Source organism: Rhinoraja longicauda, chromosome 42 (genome assembly GCF_053455715.1).
Source record: "Rhinoraja longicauda isolate Sanriku21f chromosome 42, sRhiLon1.1, whole genome shotgun sequence".
NCBI lineage: Eukaryota > Metazoa > Chordata > Chondrichthyes > Rajiformes > Arhynchobatidae > Rhinoraja > Rhinoraja longicauda.
Window position 1 is genome coordinate 726460 of NC_135994.1, and position 16460 is coordinate 742919.

At 42.3% G+C, this 16460-nt stretch overlaps 1 protein-coding gene across 8 annotated transcripts in view; it reads left to right on the plus strand.

Moving 5' to 3' along the window:
- Window positions 1–8895: 8895 nt before the first annotated feature.
- avil (advillin) overlaps window positions 8896–16460 on the plus strand; it is a 42268-nt gene continuing 34703 nt past the window's right edge. For 6 of the 8 annotated variants that reach the window (XM_078431471.1, XM_078431468.1, XM_078431474.1 and 3 more), the window contains exon 1: window positions 8971–9213. The gene's annotated coding sequence lies outside the window, so the exon portion shown is untranslated. Of the gene's footprint in view, window positions 8916–8970; window positions 9214–13017; window positions 13137–16460 lie in introns of those variants that run through there. The other 2 variants (XM_078431473.1, XM_078431472.1) reach the window with 2 other exon arrangements.

A 16460-nucleotide genomic window follows, 5' to 3' on the forward strand; every position in this document is an offset into this window, starting at 1 on the left:
TCATGAATTGAACAAGCAAAAATTAGTTGTCTCATCAACTTCTTGGTAACTTTCACAAAACATTTTTCTGGAGGGATAGAGTACATGAGAGTAGCTGACAGGGTACTGACATGGATAGAAAATTGGTTGACAGACAGAAAGCAAAGAGTGGGGATAAATGGGTCCCTTTCAGAATGGCAGGCAGTGACTAGTGGGGTACCGCAAGGCTTGGTGCTGGGACTGCAGCTATTTACAATATACATTAACGACTTGGATGAAGGGATTAAAAGTACCATTAGCAAATTTGCAGATGATACAAAGCTGGGTGGTAGTGTGAACTGTGAGGAAGATGCTATGAGGTTGCAGGGTGACTTGGACAGGTTGTGTGAGTGGGCGGATGCATGGCAGATGCAGTTTAATGTGGATAAGTGTGAGGTTATCCACTTTGGTGGTAAGAATAGGAAGGCAGAGTATTATCTGAATGGTGTCAAGTTAGGAACAGGGGACGTACAACGAGATCTGGGGGTCCTAGTGCATCAGTCACTGAAAGGAAGCATGCAGGTACAGCAGGCAGTGAAGAAAGCCAATGGAATGTTGGCCTTCATAACAAGAGGAGTTGAGTATAGGAGCAAAGAGGTCCTTCTGCAGTTGTGCAGGGCCCTAGTGAGACCGCACCTGGAGTATTGTGTGCAGTTTTGGTCTCCAAATTTGAGGAAGGATATTCTTGCTATTGAGGGCGTGCAGCATAGGTTTACTAGGTTAATTCCCGGAATGGCGGGACTATCATACGTTGAAAGACTGGAGCGACTAGGCTTGTATACACTGGAATTTAGAAGGATGAGAGGAGATCTTATCGAAACGTATACTATTATTAAGGGGTTGGACACGTTAGAGGCAGGAAACATGTTCCCAATGTTGGGGGAGTCCAGAACAAGGGGCCACAGTTTAGGAATAAGGGGTAGGCCATTTAGAACTGAGATGAGGAAAAACTTTTTCAGTCAGAGAGTTGTGAATCTGTGGAATTCTCTGCCTCAGAAGGCAGTGGAGGCCAATTCTCTGAATGCATTCAAGAGAGAGCTGGATAGAGCTCTTAAGGATATGGGGAGAAGGCAGGAACGGGGTACTGATTGAGAATGATCAGCCATTATCACATTGAATGGCCGTGCTGGCTCGAAGGGCCAAATGGCCTCCTCCTGCAACTATTGTCTATTGTCTATAGCTCTAAACATTGATGAATTACAATTGAAACACTTGTGCTATAACTCCAGGATAAGCGCTCAACTGAGAAAACCAAGCCCAAAACCATAATATTATCTAACTAACTGAATATACCAAAACAGCTACCTACATGTTAACCAGCTTTTACAAAACAAATCATGTAGATGCAAGTACATCATTGGGGTTATCATGTGCGCACCTCCCTTCACTGGTGTTTCATTGAGTTAGGCCCATGACATCTTGGGAAGGCTCAACAGTTGGTTCTGGCATCCCAGAATATCTTTTGCATATAAGGCCACATTACTAAGACACCATGGAACTTCTAACCATTTCCTAATATATGAACTAACCAATCTCTCTAACCTTTCCACCTTAGAAATTGGCACCTCATATACTGTCAATGACCACATCAACCTGGGGAATAGCCCAAACTGCAAATACCACAACTTTAACTTGCCTGGAAGCCATGACTTCTCTATCCTTTCTAACTCATCAGTAACATCTTTCTAAGTTGCTGAACCTGTTCAGCGTCATACAACTTCTTGTTATACCACCTACCCAAACTTTTAACTGGTTTCTCCATTATAGACAGGATTTTTTCTTCATCTACATAAAACCTTTTCTCTACTACCTTTCCTCTTGCCAAAGAAATACTCCATGACTTACTAGGCTTAATCTTCAATCTAGCCCATTTAAGATTATCATTTATCTTCTCATAACCTTCTTGTACAAGCTACTCTTGTGGTCACCAAGGTCATATCATCCATATAGGCCCTGATTGGAGGGAGGCGCAGTCCGTCCATCCGCCTCTCCCCGCCGAAGACCCACCGTGATGCTCTAATCACTAGCTCCATCGTCATTGTAAAAGCTAACGGGGAAATAGTACACCTTGTCATAATGCTCGTCGCTAGTTTCTGCCATGCTGTCATAAAGTCTGCTGTACTAAAACACATTTGGACATCTTGGAAATATGCTTTCACTAAATTTACTGTCGATCCTGGAACTCTAAAGAAATCAAAAGCACCTGTTTGTTCTATCATTGTTCCCACACATCGTTTATTACCCAGAACAGCAGAAAACATAGCTTGGGTGCCTTTCTTGATGGACTCCTGTGGTGACTGTGGCATGCCCCTCACAGGGATGGGAGGGGGGAGAAGGTGGGGAATAGTCTGTCTGCATCTTTAAATTCAGAGTGCCAGTTGTTATTTACTTCAGCTAGACAGTCTTATGATTTCCAGGAAGTCAATGTGACTCCACCCCTGCATACTGGGCAGCAACACAACTCCAGCCTGGCTTCACTGAAAGATTGTGAGGCCCAGGAGGGGTAATGCTCCATTCAGGAATAACAGGAAAGTGTGAGAGAGAGAAAGAGAGGGCGGGGGGGGGGGGGGGGGGGGGGGGGGTAGTGCTGGGGGCAGAGACAGAAAAGGAAAAGGTGAGAGTGGACGAAGGCCGGATCAAGGCCAATGTTCTCTCTTTTTCCCCAGTACTGTTTTGTCAAACACCCTGTTTATATATTCAAGGAGAGTGCTTTGAGGGCCTCGCATCCAGCTCTTGATAAAAACACAACTGCTTTGCTTGTGTTGGCTGCTCAGACTTGGAAGGAGGCCAGTTGTCAGTAACATAAGTTAAATGAAGTTGAGTTACCACACAAGCCTGGTCACTTTTCTCCTTGCTTAAACAGTGATAAAAAACAAGTACGTCATTCTTTCTTGAGATATTGATGTCACCATTTATTGCCCATTCCCGACTGCTCCTTAGGAAGGGAGCCTAACATCTGTGGTCGGAAAGTTACTAGAGTATTCTGAGGAATAACATATATATGCACTTAGATGGACAAGGGTTGATTAGAGATAGTCAGCATGGATTTGTACGTGGACGATCGTATCTCATAAATTTGGTTGAGTTTTTTAGAAGATGTGACCAAAAAGGTGAGGGCAGAGCTGTGGACATTGTATATTTGGATTTTAGCAAGGCATTTGACAAGGTTAAATGCTCTGGAAGGTTAGATAGCATGCGATCCAAGGAGAGATAGCTGACTGGATGGAAAATTGGCTTCATGGGAAGCAAAGGGTGATGGTGGAAGGTTGCTTCTCGGACTGGAGGTCTGTGACTAGTGGTGTGCCTCAGGGTTCAGTGTTGGGGCCATTTCTGTTTGTCATCTATATCAATGATGTGGATTAGAACATAAAAGGCATGATTAGCAAGTTTGCAGATGACACAAAAGTGTACATAAAGTGTACATATTGTGCATAGTGAAGATGATTGTCAAAAATTGCAACAGGATCTTGATTAGTTGGGCAGGTGGGCTGAGGAATGGTTGATGGAATTTTACACGGAGAAGTGCGAGATGTTATATTTTGGGCAGTCTAACAAAGTGAATGGCAGGGCTCTGGGGAGTGTTGCAGAGCAGAGAGATCTCGGAGTGCAGCAACACAGCTACCAGCCTTGGAGGGCATCTATAACAGAAAACAGATCATCTATCCTCAGAAAAGCCACCAGCATCCACAAAGACTCTTCACACCCCTGCAACAGTCTGTTCGAACTTCTACCACCAGGCAGACGATACAAAGCCTTCTACGCCCGCACCTCCAGACTCAGGAACAGCTTCATCCCCAGGGCCATAGCTGCTATGAACCGGTCCTGCTGAGCCGGATGGTCACATCATACAGTGAACCGGCACAGATCTATTTGCACTTTATTCTGTTTTAAAACTGTTCTAATTTGTTTCATTGGGTTGTTTAAATTAATACTGACTAGCTAATTAATTTATTCACAAAATGCTGGAGTAACTCAGCAGGTCAGGCAGCATCTCGGGAGAGGAGGAATGGGTGACGTTTCGGGTCGAGACCCTTCTCCCATTTATTGCATCGTATGGGAGGCGCATTCCCAATCTCATTATACCCCTGTACAATGACAATAAAGATGTATTGTATTGTACATAGTTCTTTGAAAATGGCGTCATAGGTAGATAGGGTGGTCAAGAAGGCTTTCGGCATATTAGCCTTAATCAGTCAGAGTATTGAGTAGAGATATTTATGAAGGAACTGCAGTTACAAACTTTTTGAAAAAGGATATAGCATCTATAATTTTCCAGTCCTCAGGCACCAACCCTTAATCTACAGATGTTTGGAACATTATGGGCATGTTTTCTACAATGTCGTTGTTTATTTCCTTCAGTAACGTAGGATGTATGGCAGATGGACCGGGTGATTTGTCCTCTTTAGATGCAGCTAGCCTTTCTAGAACTTCCTCTTTATCACATTTTTAACCCCTACAGAATCTCAATTACATCTTCTGCGCTGAGCATCAAGCAATATCTTTTGGAGATAGAAGGAACTGCAGATGCTGCTTTATTAAAAAAACAAAGTATTTGAGTAACTCAGCGGGTTAGGCAGTATCGCTGGAGAACATGGATAGGTGATCTTTCAGCTTGGGACTCTTCTTCAGCAGTATCATTTTCCTTGGTGAAGACTAATATAAAACACTTTTTTAGCATCTCATCTCTGCCATCTGGCTCATGAGCAGATTTCCTCTTTGGTCTCTGATTGATCTCATTACCATCTCTTACAACCATTTTCCTGATCATAAATTACTAAGGTTCCCTTTTATATGTGCTGCCAGTCTTATATTTTATCTTTGCTCTCTTATTTCCTTTTCAATTTGCTTCTCCTCTTATCTTAAATAATCAGCCAGGTATTCATACGATACGATAGAACTTTATTCATCCCCGAAGGGAAATTGGTCTGCCAACAGTCAACAACACACAAGGTACACAAAAACTTGAAATTAAAATTAAATTAAAAGTGAAAACAAAAAGAAAAAGACAAGCAACTGTTTGGCTGGCTGCCGTGTGCACAGCGCCTTCACCGGAACGAATGAACAAACAGACAAACGAACACAGGCTTATCCCCTGGGCAGAGGATTCTAAACTAGAGTGCAGTGGGTCACAGCAGCAGCTTTCTACCACCTTCTCCACAACAATTAGTGATGGGCAATTAAATGCTGGCTCAGCCTTTCTTTCCCAGGGTCCAATCCAGTGCAATGGGCAATGTAAATGTCTGGAGTGTGGACTCCCTCAGGATAAAGAAATCACAAATGTTTCCTAGAAACCTGGCACGCATCATGTTCTTCTTGTGATTCACAATCACCTGCACATTCAGGGAACAGAAATCTTTACTTTCATAAGGAAGTTTGGGTTATTAAGGGAAGCCCTTAAGGGCATGTGAACTCAGTCTATAGCAACTGCTCACATGAGAGGCCAGCATTTCTGGAAAATCCCAGTGATCAGGATACCACCTGTTCCTAACTGAAATAATTTCTTTACGAATAATTCTCCGGTGCAGCAGTGAGGAACAACTTGTGAGACGTGGAAGTGATTTGCTGTGACTGCTTGGAAAGATCTTGCAGTGAAGAAGTTGAGAGTCAATGTGAACTTGACTCTCATGGAGAGCATGAGAGCATAACAGACGGTCTTCCTGTGGAATGTCACTTAGCTCAAAGATGACACCCTTGGAAAAGCTGAGCCTTGAATACATTGTACCACAGAGATGTCCAGGTGGAATGTGGTGTCTCTGAAGACTTTGTAGGAATAAGCTGTGGGCATGTCTTTGCTTATGCTCCAAGGTGCCCAACTCATCCTAGTAGTAGCCACGGCCATAATGACCTCTCTAGTGATGGAGTGCTGACAGCATGTCACTGCTGAAGCATCCTTGAATACGTATCTCAGCACCTAAATGCTGGAAAAAACACTTACTTTCAGTTGCAACACATTCCGTGGATATAGAAGATGTTTGAACAACTTGCAGTGATTTCTAAAGGTGCCGTCAGCTCTCCTGATGTCAGCAGACTGCCACATTCAATAGAAAATAAAATAAATTCTACATGGTAATGCATTCCAAATTCTACTTAGACTGTTCCATGACAGTTGTGGTGCAGAGATTTCTACTCCAGGCTATCTTGGCACAGGTAGAATCTGACATTACATGAATAATGACATCATTTGGCACACATCTGAAGTAAGGAATTGCCAGGCAGATTAACAGAAATAGACGATGCAAGAGTCAGGCACAATTTCACCTGGAAATAATCTACAGCATGATCTACTCTGGGCAAAGTCAAAATTGGATTGCATGGTGTCCAATATTTTTTATTTTATTTTTTATTTAATTTAAGATCTTGGGGTGGTAAGAGGAAGAGGGAACAAGGGAAAGAAACATTCATGTGAAGTGGGACACACCAAGAAAGGTTTGTGAGCCTTTGACATGGGTTAATTTCTATCATTTAACAGTTACCAAGGTTAATGATTCTAATCAAGAGTTGATTTCACAACAGCCATACAAACATTCGTCAACCAAATAACTTTCCTTTCATCTTGCAAAGTACTATGACAGCATTCTGTGTAGGAAAATAACTGCAGATGCTGGTACAAATCGAAGGTATCACAAAATGCTGGAGTAACTCAGCAGGTCGGGCAGCATCTTGGAGAGAAGGAATGGGTGACGTTTCGGGTCGAGACCCTTCTTCAGACTGACAGCATTCTAGTAACTTCCAACCGCCAACAGCTGGGCTATCTCGTGCAGGTTTTGCTCGCATGGGGACTGGTTGCAAAAAGGTTATTTAGATTTTTATGTGGGCAAGTTTGATGAGATGATCCATGTCCAAGTTATCGAGCCATGACTTGAAGAATGACAAGATTGGTGCACATCTGGTGGTGTCGGGAAGGATGTTCCACTCTAGGATAGTCCATGGATATATGTGACTGTAGGTAGCTAATTTTGATTGCTCTAATTCTAGTACAGTGACCTGAGAAGTGTCTTGTAAATTTCTGGGTATTGGATTGAATAAAGTGAGATATGTTACTGGGGATGATGCCATGAGTCTCTTTGTAAAAAGTACATAAGCGGGCTTTGGTGCGTCTTGACTCCAGCGACTCCCAGCCAAGGCAATTTAACATATCGAAGACTCTTGACTGTCTTGAGTAGTCGTCACAAACAAACTGTGTGCTGCACGCCTCTGAACCTTGTCAAGGGTGTCAATGTTATTTTTCTGGTGAGGGTCCCATATTGTCTGGCAATATTCCAACAGTGAGCGGACAAGTGTTTCGTACGCTATGTTGGTTTATCACAGCCAGATAAATTTCTCTGGAGAAGGCCCAAAGTTCTGTTTGCTTTTGTGGCAATCTGGTTTATGTGTCTGTTCCAGGCTAGGGCAGATGTATGGGTGGTGATCAACTTCTTTAAGCAGGTTGTCTCCCATCTTGTACCGGTTTATGATCGGCTTGACTCTATGAGTAACTCTCATGGAAAAGCATTTGATGTAATTGAAACTCATTTGCCAAATGGTTTCCCAATTGCAAAGATTGTTTTATGTCATTTTGAAGAACCTTGGCATCTTCAGCAGCTTTGATCTCTCATACACAATACAGTCGTCTGCTAAGAGTCTCACTCTCGAAGACAGGTTGTCAGGCAGATCGTTGATGTAGATCAAGAACAGCAAGGGTCCCAACAACGTTGCTCACACCTATAACCTATCTCTGTCTCACCCTTCCCTCTCACTCCAATGGACTGGACTACACTATCGATCCTGATGCGGGTCTCTACCCGAAATGTCAGCGATCTAAACATAGCACAAAAAGTAAGGAAATTTGTGTTTGGTAGATTATTTCTTTGTTGTAACAATGCTTCTTGGCAATAAATCTTGTAGCGTTGGAAAGCCTGTTTATTTCCCTTTTAAATGGTGCCACATTTGTAAGGAACATGCATTTGTGGGATGAGCAGCAGAGCTGAGTATATGGGTTGCGCCCATGAAAAATTTGCCAAATCTTCTCTGCCAATGCCAAACAGCTTATTCTGCTGTTGCTATTGACTCTTGTTTTGAGCTTCTGGTAACCCCAGGTGCTGACAAGAATGGGATGCCATCCCACAACAGTGTGTGACCAGGCTGGTGACCAGCATGAGGAGGAGGTGCCAGGCTGTTATGGCTGTGTATGGTTCTTCCACACGCTACTGTGGCTCCTGTTTATTAAATGAATAAATTGTTAAATTGCCAATATGTCTTGTTTCTTCAGACTTCAATCATCCAATCCACCAAACAACACCGAACAAGAGTCAATGGCAGAATAAGCTGTTTGGCATTGGCAGAGAAGATTTGGCAGATTTTTCATGGGCGCAACCCACATACTCAGCTCTGCTGCTCATCCCACAAATGCATGTTCCTTACAAATGTGGCACCATTTAAAAGGGAAATAAACAGGCTTTCCAACGGTATAAGATTTATTGCCAAGAAGCATTGTTACAACAAAGAAATAATCTACCAAACACAAATTTCCTTACTTTTTGTGCTATGTTTATTTGCCTTCACATATGCTGCTGTACCCGCTGAGTTCCTCCAGTAATTTATTTTTATGGCTAACTACGCGTCTTTCTCTAAAAGAGAATTACACATTCGCAATGAACCGCAAACAATCCTCGAGAATCATGTTTGGAAACATTTTCATGAAATGTGGCAAAATAACCTATCTTTCCCTTTAAGATACCAGCTTTCCCAATTATCCAATCAAAAGGTTCACGGCAGTTTCAAGCCATCCCAAGCACTGAGCTGTCTCTTTTTAAAACTGTCAATAAATAAAAGCATTCTTTCAGGTATGGCGTAGTGCAAATGAACAAGAAGCAGACCTTTATGTGCCTGTACTCTGAGGGAGACAAGCTTTGCGGTTGGTACGTCCGGAGCAGAGATGGAACCCTGACCGTGTGGGAGGTTGTTTACTAGAAACTCGGGCGCCTTGAAACTGTTACGGACTCATTTGTTCGGTTTGTTTTCGTTTCCTTTTTCTGCCCCTGTTGTTGGGCTTGGAGGGTACTGGAGGAGGTATAACTGTAATTTTGTTGGAGCTGGAGATATTTGGGATCGGACTGCGCCGGTGGGGAAATTATGTGATTTTATTCAATGGAAAAGAGAGTTTAAGACTAGCAAGTCGTGACGAGGCGCATCTCTCACCTCTGCGATGGAATGCAGGTGAGGAAGGAACTTTGTATGTCGTCTCCTCCCCTTATTTTCAAAAAAGTGCAGTACATCCACTACTTCGTTTTTTGTTGGTGCATCCACGTGTGTTTCAATCATTTGAGTGTAACAGATAACGAAGAGATTTGCAGCAAAATATATATATTTTAAATTTAAGAATCAAGGTTAGGATGTTCTTATAGTTGTCGAACATCAGTATTAAGCCCAGAGATTTAGGGCTCTATTTAACATGTTATTTTTGTTTTCCTTGTCTATGGTGAACGTTATCAAATTCTACTAAACCTACCCTCTGTTTTGCAAGCATTTCTCTCTCACTGGTGAATAATTCTCCAAATCTTATTAAAATGAAAATCATTTCCACATGAACATTGCTCCTGAATTACAGGATACTGAATAACTGTCATTGTTTTAACGTAAATGTTCCCTTCACTTTTTAACGTTTACCTGGGTGTTCGATTACCATCTTGCTATTTCCTCTGCCCTCGTAATTCCAAACTTCATTTTCTTTGACCCAATTTTTTTTAATCCACAATTTCCCCATTAAAAAAAAATTGAAGCATTTTTTTGGCAGTGAATGCACTCGGCAAAGTCGGTTTTTTTAATGTTGTTTTAAACATAAACTGGTCTCTTTCTGGCGCTATAAGAAATTATATGTAGATCAAGCTTGAGGCTCCTTTATGGGGAGATGCAGAATTATTAGCTAAAGGGAACCCTGTTGCTCACTGTGAGGGACATTCAAGTGTTTCAATTGTAAATGGAGTGGAATAAGATATGGGGAGGAGAGAGGAAAAATAAATTTTAATGTTTATCATTTATGTATCTGGTAACAAAGTACTGTTTTTATACAAATAAAACAAAAAATGTTTACCACAATTGGAATTTCCCCTCTATGGTTGGGACCAGCAGGGTTTCCCAAATACTCCATGGAAAGCCTGGAAGGCGAAGGACATTTTAGTTTCTGACAAATAATGTTACTCTTTCCCTTCATAATATTACATGCGTATAGAGGGATCTAGTCATGCCAAAGGATGGGCATGGATGTTTTCCTAACCCTTGGGTCAGTTTATGCATGCAGCCAATGGCTTCTTAGCCAGACAAAGACTTAAGCACCTGTGAATTGGGGGTTAATAAGTTGTTGCTGCTTTGAATATGCTCCATACTTATGAAAAATCGGCGTCAAATGTTCAGTGTCAGACAAAGCAGGGTAAAGGAAATCACAAGTTTGTTTCTGGTTTCTTGACTAATTTTGACAGGTTAAAAGGAAGAGAGATTTGTGTTTCAATAGTCCTTTTCATAGCTTTGGGTGTCCCAAAGTGCTTTGCAGTGAATGAAGTACTTTTTTTTCTTAAGTACAGTTCCTGATGCAATAAACTGGACAATACTTTGTGCATGGCAAACTCCCAAGAATAACAATGAGATTAGTGACTAGTCATTCTGTTTTAGTAATGGTGATAAAAGGATAAGACTTTTGCAAAATAATGCTGTGGGATCTGTTCTGTGAGATGGTGGATAGGCCCTCTGTTTGTCTTGCCAAAAATATGATACTTGGAACATGAAGCCCACCACTATTGAAGCAATATACTTAAAATTCTTTCCAAATGGAGCTTTAACCTATGTAGTTCTGACTTGAATTGAGATTGTTAGTTGGAGTTTTGGTATTGGGGATACTGCAATTGGCCTCAAATACTACAAACTTGTGAGGTGTGCTGGACAGTGCAGTATGTTGAGGGAGTACAGTCATTTTCTATCTACAATGCACTTTCTGATCATTAATAATCATGTTCTTCTTGCAGAAGAAGTATGGTCAATTTAGTGAGGAATGGGGGGCTGTGGTTTCCCATGGAACTGAATTCCAATTCCATTAAGGAATATGACAGAACTTTTTGAAATGAAATGTTTTTTAAAAGAAGAAATGAGATTGTGAAGCTTGTTATATGAATGAGATAAAGAATCCATGTGAGATTAAACACCTCAATCCAGTATAGCTAATCTTTCCCTCTATCAATCCATACAGTACAGCACATTTCTTTAAAAGTCTTGCTATCACACTTGTTGATAATGCCCCTTTTGTTCAGATCATATATTTTATCCTGTACCTCACTTTGGGTAATGTTCTGGGAGGTGTGCCTGTAGTAACGTATATAATTTGTGTAGTAACATAAAATGTGTACGGTTCTTTCCACCAAGCGGTTTGTGGTGCTTTTCAGGGCTACCTTGTGCCACTGATTTGGTCTTTTGGTAAACACCATTTTGGCTTTTCTGCACACGCTGTGTTTGCAGACATGTGCACTCAGCAGTCTTGAAGGAAATAAATTTGCTAAAGGAAGAAACTTTTGTCCCTCCTTCCTTTTTATATGTTAAGATCTAAAAGTGACATTGTAGGTATATGGAACATTACAAATAAGTGATTTGTGAGGGGTTTGAGTGATTTTATACTCCAATGGTTTCTAACTATAATTATTTTTGGTATTTGGAGACCAGATCACCAGCTTGAGCTTATGTGCGTTCATCTTCTGTGCAGTTCTGTAAGTGGCTCCTTCCCCTGCAATTAGTGTGGGTTATGATCCAGCTTGGGATGCACAATGAAATAGAAAATGACTGAAGCGCACAGGCAATTGGTGGCACTGTGGGGCATTGGGTGTCTGGTTCACACAAAACCTAATTTTAATTGGCAGCTTTCTTTATTTTACTGGATTTTGATTAAATGGTCATATTAATAGCAACACCATCCATTTTCCATCGTCCCACCACCACTTTTTATAAGACTGCACTTGGAGTATTGTGCTCAGTTTTGGTCACCCGACTATGGGAAATATGTCATCAAGCTGGAAAGGGTGCAGAGAAGACTTATGATGATGTTGCCTGGACTATAGAGGGAGAGATCAGGCACGCTAGAACTTTATTCTTTGGAGCGCAGGTTTAGGAGTGATCTTATGGTGATGTCTAAAAACGTCAAAATAGATGGGTGAATGCAGTCTTTTACTCGGAGTAGGGAAATCAAGAATGAGAGGACATATGTTTAAGGTGAGGAGAGAGATTTAATAGGAAGCTGAGGGGCAACTTTTTCCACTGAGGGTGGTGGGTATATGGAACGAGCTGCCAGAGCAGGTAGTATGACAACATTTAAAATACATTTGGACATGGGCGTGGATAGGAAAGGGTTAGAGGAATATGGGCTAAAAGCGGGCAAATAGGACAGGATTAGATTGGGCATCTTGGTCGGCATGGAAGAGTCGGGCCGAAGGGCCTGTTTCCGTGTTGCATGGTTCCAAGACATCCCTTAAACCTACCTTGGATGATGATGCTTGACCCAATGCCTCCCTCTATTTGGTCCGTGTCAAATTGATCTGATGACATTTTACTACGTTAAAGGCGGTGTACAAATGCTAGTTGTTGCCATTAAAGTCCCAACTGCGAGACTGTCAAGGGTCGACGGATCAGCACAGCTCACGCACGTTGAGAAGTGGCAATGCTCCTTTCGAGTTTTGCCTTTTTAATGCCATAAAGCAAGTTCACTTCAAATGGAAGGTCGCGCTGAAGAGTATTTCCGCTCCATTTAAAACAAGAGCAGGCGTGAGGTAACTTAAGAAAGTTGACCCCCATCAAAGGTCATCTTTAGGAAATGGTTTGCATCATAAACTTTCTCAGCAGTGTAAGTTTAAAAAAAAAAACTTTCTGAGGTGACTTGCGATGCTGCGCGCCTTTGCCGCTCTGCAGCCAAGCGGTCGAACAACTTGGCCTCGTGGGGCCGTGGAGGGTTGGGCTCGCTCTCCTGCGCGCGCTCAGGGGCGAAGGGCGGGCGGCCACGCGGTGGAGGAGGCTTCCTCGCGCCTGCTCATGATGGCCGAGCCGCGGCGCCGTCGCCCGGTGAGGGAAACGACGCTCTTTGGAGGGAAAATAAGGCAAACGTTTGGGAGGCAAGTTGTGCAGCCCACCTAGAAATTATACTCTCCAACAAATGCATCCTTGCAATTATTGGCAACCAGCATCTTCGCATGAGATTTTGTGTGTCCTTTTTGAAGTGTTAATAATAGGGGGGTAGGTGGATCGCCGCTACAGCTGTTACTGGGTGGTCTTTAAGTTCCACAGTTTGTGAGTGGAACCACAACGTGATGCCTGCTCTGTGCCAAGCTGGCAGATGACGGCTGAGGCAGATGGAGGGGACGTATCCGCCATCAGTCGGCACTATGAAATAAGTGTCAGAGAGGCAAACTACTCTGCGTAATTGATGACTCCAGTTACTTCAGAGCCTGGCTTTGGATAGGAACCAACTCTGCTGTCGAAGAGCCTGTTGACAAAGTAACTTCGGTGTGATGTCAGTGCTAATGGCTAAGAGACAGTTCCTCCTCGTTGAAGGCAGTTTTTTCCCTCTCCTTTTGAAAGCTGTGCATGCATGCTCTAGTAATTGAGTGAGCTTTGTATGGGAGCCTAATTAGTAACATCGCCAGGACAAAGAGTCCTTTCACTGGGGTATTGATGTATGCACTTTGTATCGTGTATCTCAGCGCTGTAATCTGTACAAAATACTTTGACAAGAAATGTTGCACCTGGGATCTAAACTTCAAGAAATTAGAAAGCAAATCACAATGCATTTCTGTACCACACATCATTTTATGTCTAAATAATTTGTTTTTTACTAATATTTTATTCTTAAATTGCAGTTGTATAATTATTAGAGTTGGGATATGGATTGGTTTGTGCAAAATAATGATTAGAATGAAAAGGTATTCTAGGAAAATCCTTGTTAGAAACAGCATTGGGAGTGAATAGGAAGTGGTTTGTAATTCGATACAGTGGATGACTACAAAGTAGATATTGACTTTGGGGGTCCAATGTTATTGATGGTTTGCCAGCTGAATGGCTTGTTCACTAAAAACACTTTCATCTATGGTATTGATTTGTAGGGCTAATAACGTCCCAGGTTTGATACCCAGATTACGCTAGGTCTAAATTTTCGTTATGTTCTGCACCAGTATTTTGGTTCTGTTTGTAGGCAGCTGAAGGCACAGCCACAGCGTTGGGCAAGAGGTATAGAGAACCAAAATAGGTTATTGGAAACAAAAAAAATTGTAGCCGTTGGAAATCTGTAATTAAAAAACTGAATGCTGAAAATACCCAGCAGTCCAGGCAGTATCTATGAAGAGAGAAATAATTAATGTTTTTGGTTAATGAAGTCATGATCTAAAAGATCACTTTTTTCTCTCTCTCTTCACAGATGTGGCCCGACCTGAGCAGTTGTTGCATTTTTTATTTTGTACAGTTCTTAGAAAATTGGAGCGATTTGGGGAGCTTACAAATACTCTATTGAAGCCATAAAGGGATTTTTTTAAAAAGAGGTGTTTTAAGATTGAATGAATAGCTGAATCAATATTGATTGAGAGGTGGGTCTGGGAAGAGAGTCATCTACAACAGGACCCCACTACTGGCCACATCTTCCCCTCCCCTTTCTGTGTTCCACAGAGACCGCTCCCTCCGTAACTCCCTGGTCCACTCGTCCTTTCCTACCCAAACCACCCCATCCCCGGGCACTTTCCCCTGCAACCGCAGACGATGCAATACCTGTCCCTTTACCTCCCCCCCTCAACTCCATCTAAGGACCCAAACAGTCTTTCCAGGTGAGACAGAGGTTCACCTGCACCTCCTCCAACCTCATCTATTGTAACCGCTGCTCTAGATGACAACTTCTCTACATCGGCGAAACCAAACGCAGGCTTGGCGATCGTTTCGCTCAACACCTTCGCTCAGTCCGCCTTAACCAACCTGATCTCCCGGTGGCTGAGCACTTCAACTCCCAGTCTGACCTTTCTGTAATGGGCCTCCTCCAGTGCCACAGTGAGGCCCACCGGAAATTGGAGGAACAGCACTTCATATTTTGCTTGGGCAGCTTGCAGCCCAGCGGTATGAACATTGACTTCTCCAACTTTAGATAGTTCCTCTGTCCCTCTCTTCCCCGCCCCCTTCCCAGTTCTCCCTCTATCTTCCTGTCTCCACCTATATCCTTGCTTTGTCCCGCCCCCCTGACATCAGTTTGAAGAAGGGTATCGACCCGAAACGTCACCCATTCCTTCTCTCCTGAGATGCTGCCTGACCTGCTGAGTTACTCCAGCATTTTGTGAAATAAATACCTTCGATTTGTACCAGCATCTGCAGTTATTTTCTTACACTACTTGATTGAGAGGTGAGGATTGGGTTGCAGTTGTAACAGAGAGCTAGAAATATTATCAATGAGTGGCAAGACAACTATCTTTTGTCAAAAGATCCGCATAACACTGTAATTCTCCAATCCTAGTAACTGTTTGAGATTGAAACAGCCCCAATCAAGATCCATCTGAACCTGGCGATGAATACTCATTAATATAGGCCTTCCTTCCTTGATAATCAAGCTTTTATCCAAAGTCAACCCTGGAATAATATTTGCTAGGTAAATGATACTGGCAGCGGAGTTCTGGCATAAACACTTCTTCATAGAGCCAAAGTCCATCAGTCCCAGTTTAACCGATGAGCCCGGCCAGCAGAAACATTGCTTCATTTACCGTGGATTGTCAGTCTGTTGTCTGGCAGCAAGGGAGCCAGGGATGAGCAAAGTCATTTGGATGAATGATACTTTTGGATGAATGTTTGATTCGGGTTTATGAACAGGCTGGATTTGCAGCCACTATTATAAATTTCTGTTTCTGAAAAGCTTTTCAAAATGGAAGCAAGCCAAGACTGGATTAAGTGAGTACAGTGTGCCTTATTCGGTGGAAATTTATAAACTAGGTCCTCAATTTACTGTTTATAGTTTTGGGTGTTTATTATTGACTGTCATCAACTTTAACAATTGAAATCTGTCATTAATTGGCATCCACTCCATGGATGATTACCGTATCCTCATATTGCCCAACTGTTTGGTTGGTTTGTAGTATAGATGACTAGGGATGTTTTCAACACCTGACATTCTTCAGTGCATGTTTCAAAGTCTCTGTGTAACATCATGATGACTCCAGTGGGTAAATAGGGGAAATACCAAATTTGATCATTGGCAAATCTAATGTGTGCCAATGTATGAGCCTGTTGCAACCATCCCAAATTGGTCGCTAAATTTAATTTCATGCTACATTTTGGGATTTGAGAGCTGAGAGTGGATGAATTTGTTTGAGCACAATTCCTAGGAAGAGATGAACATTCATCAAATTGCTAAAGATAGACACAAAAAGCTGGAGTAACTCAGCAGATCAGACAGCATCTCTAGAGAAAAGGAA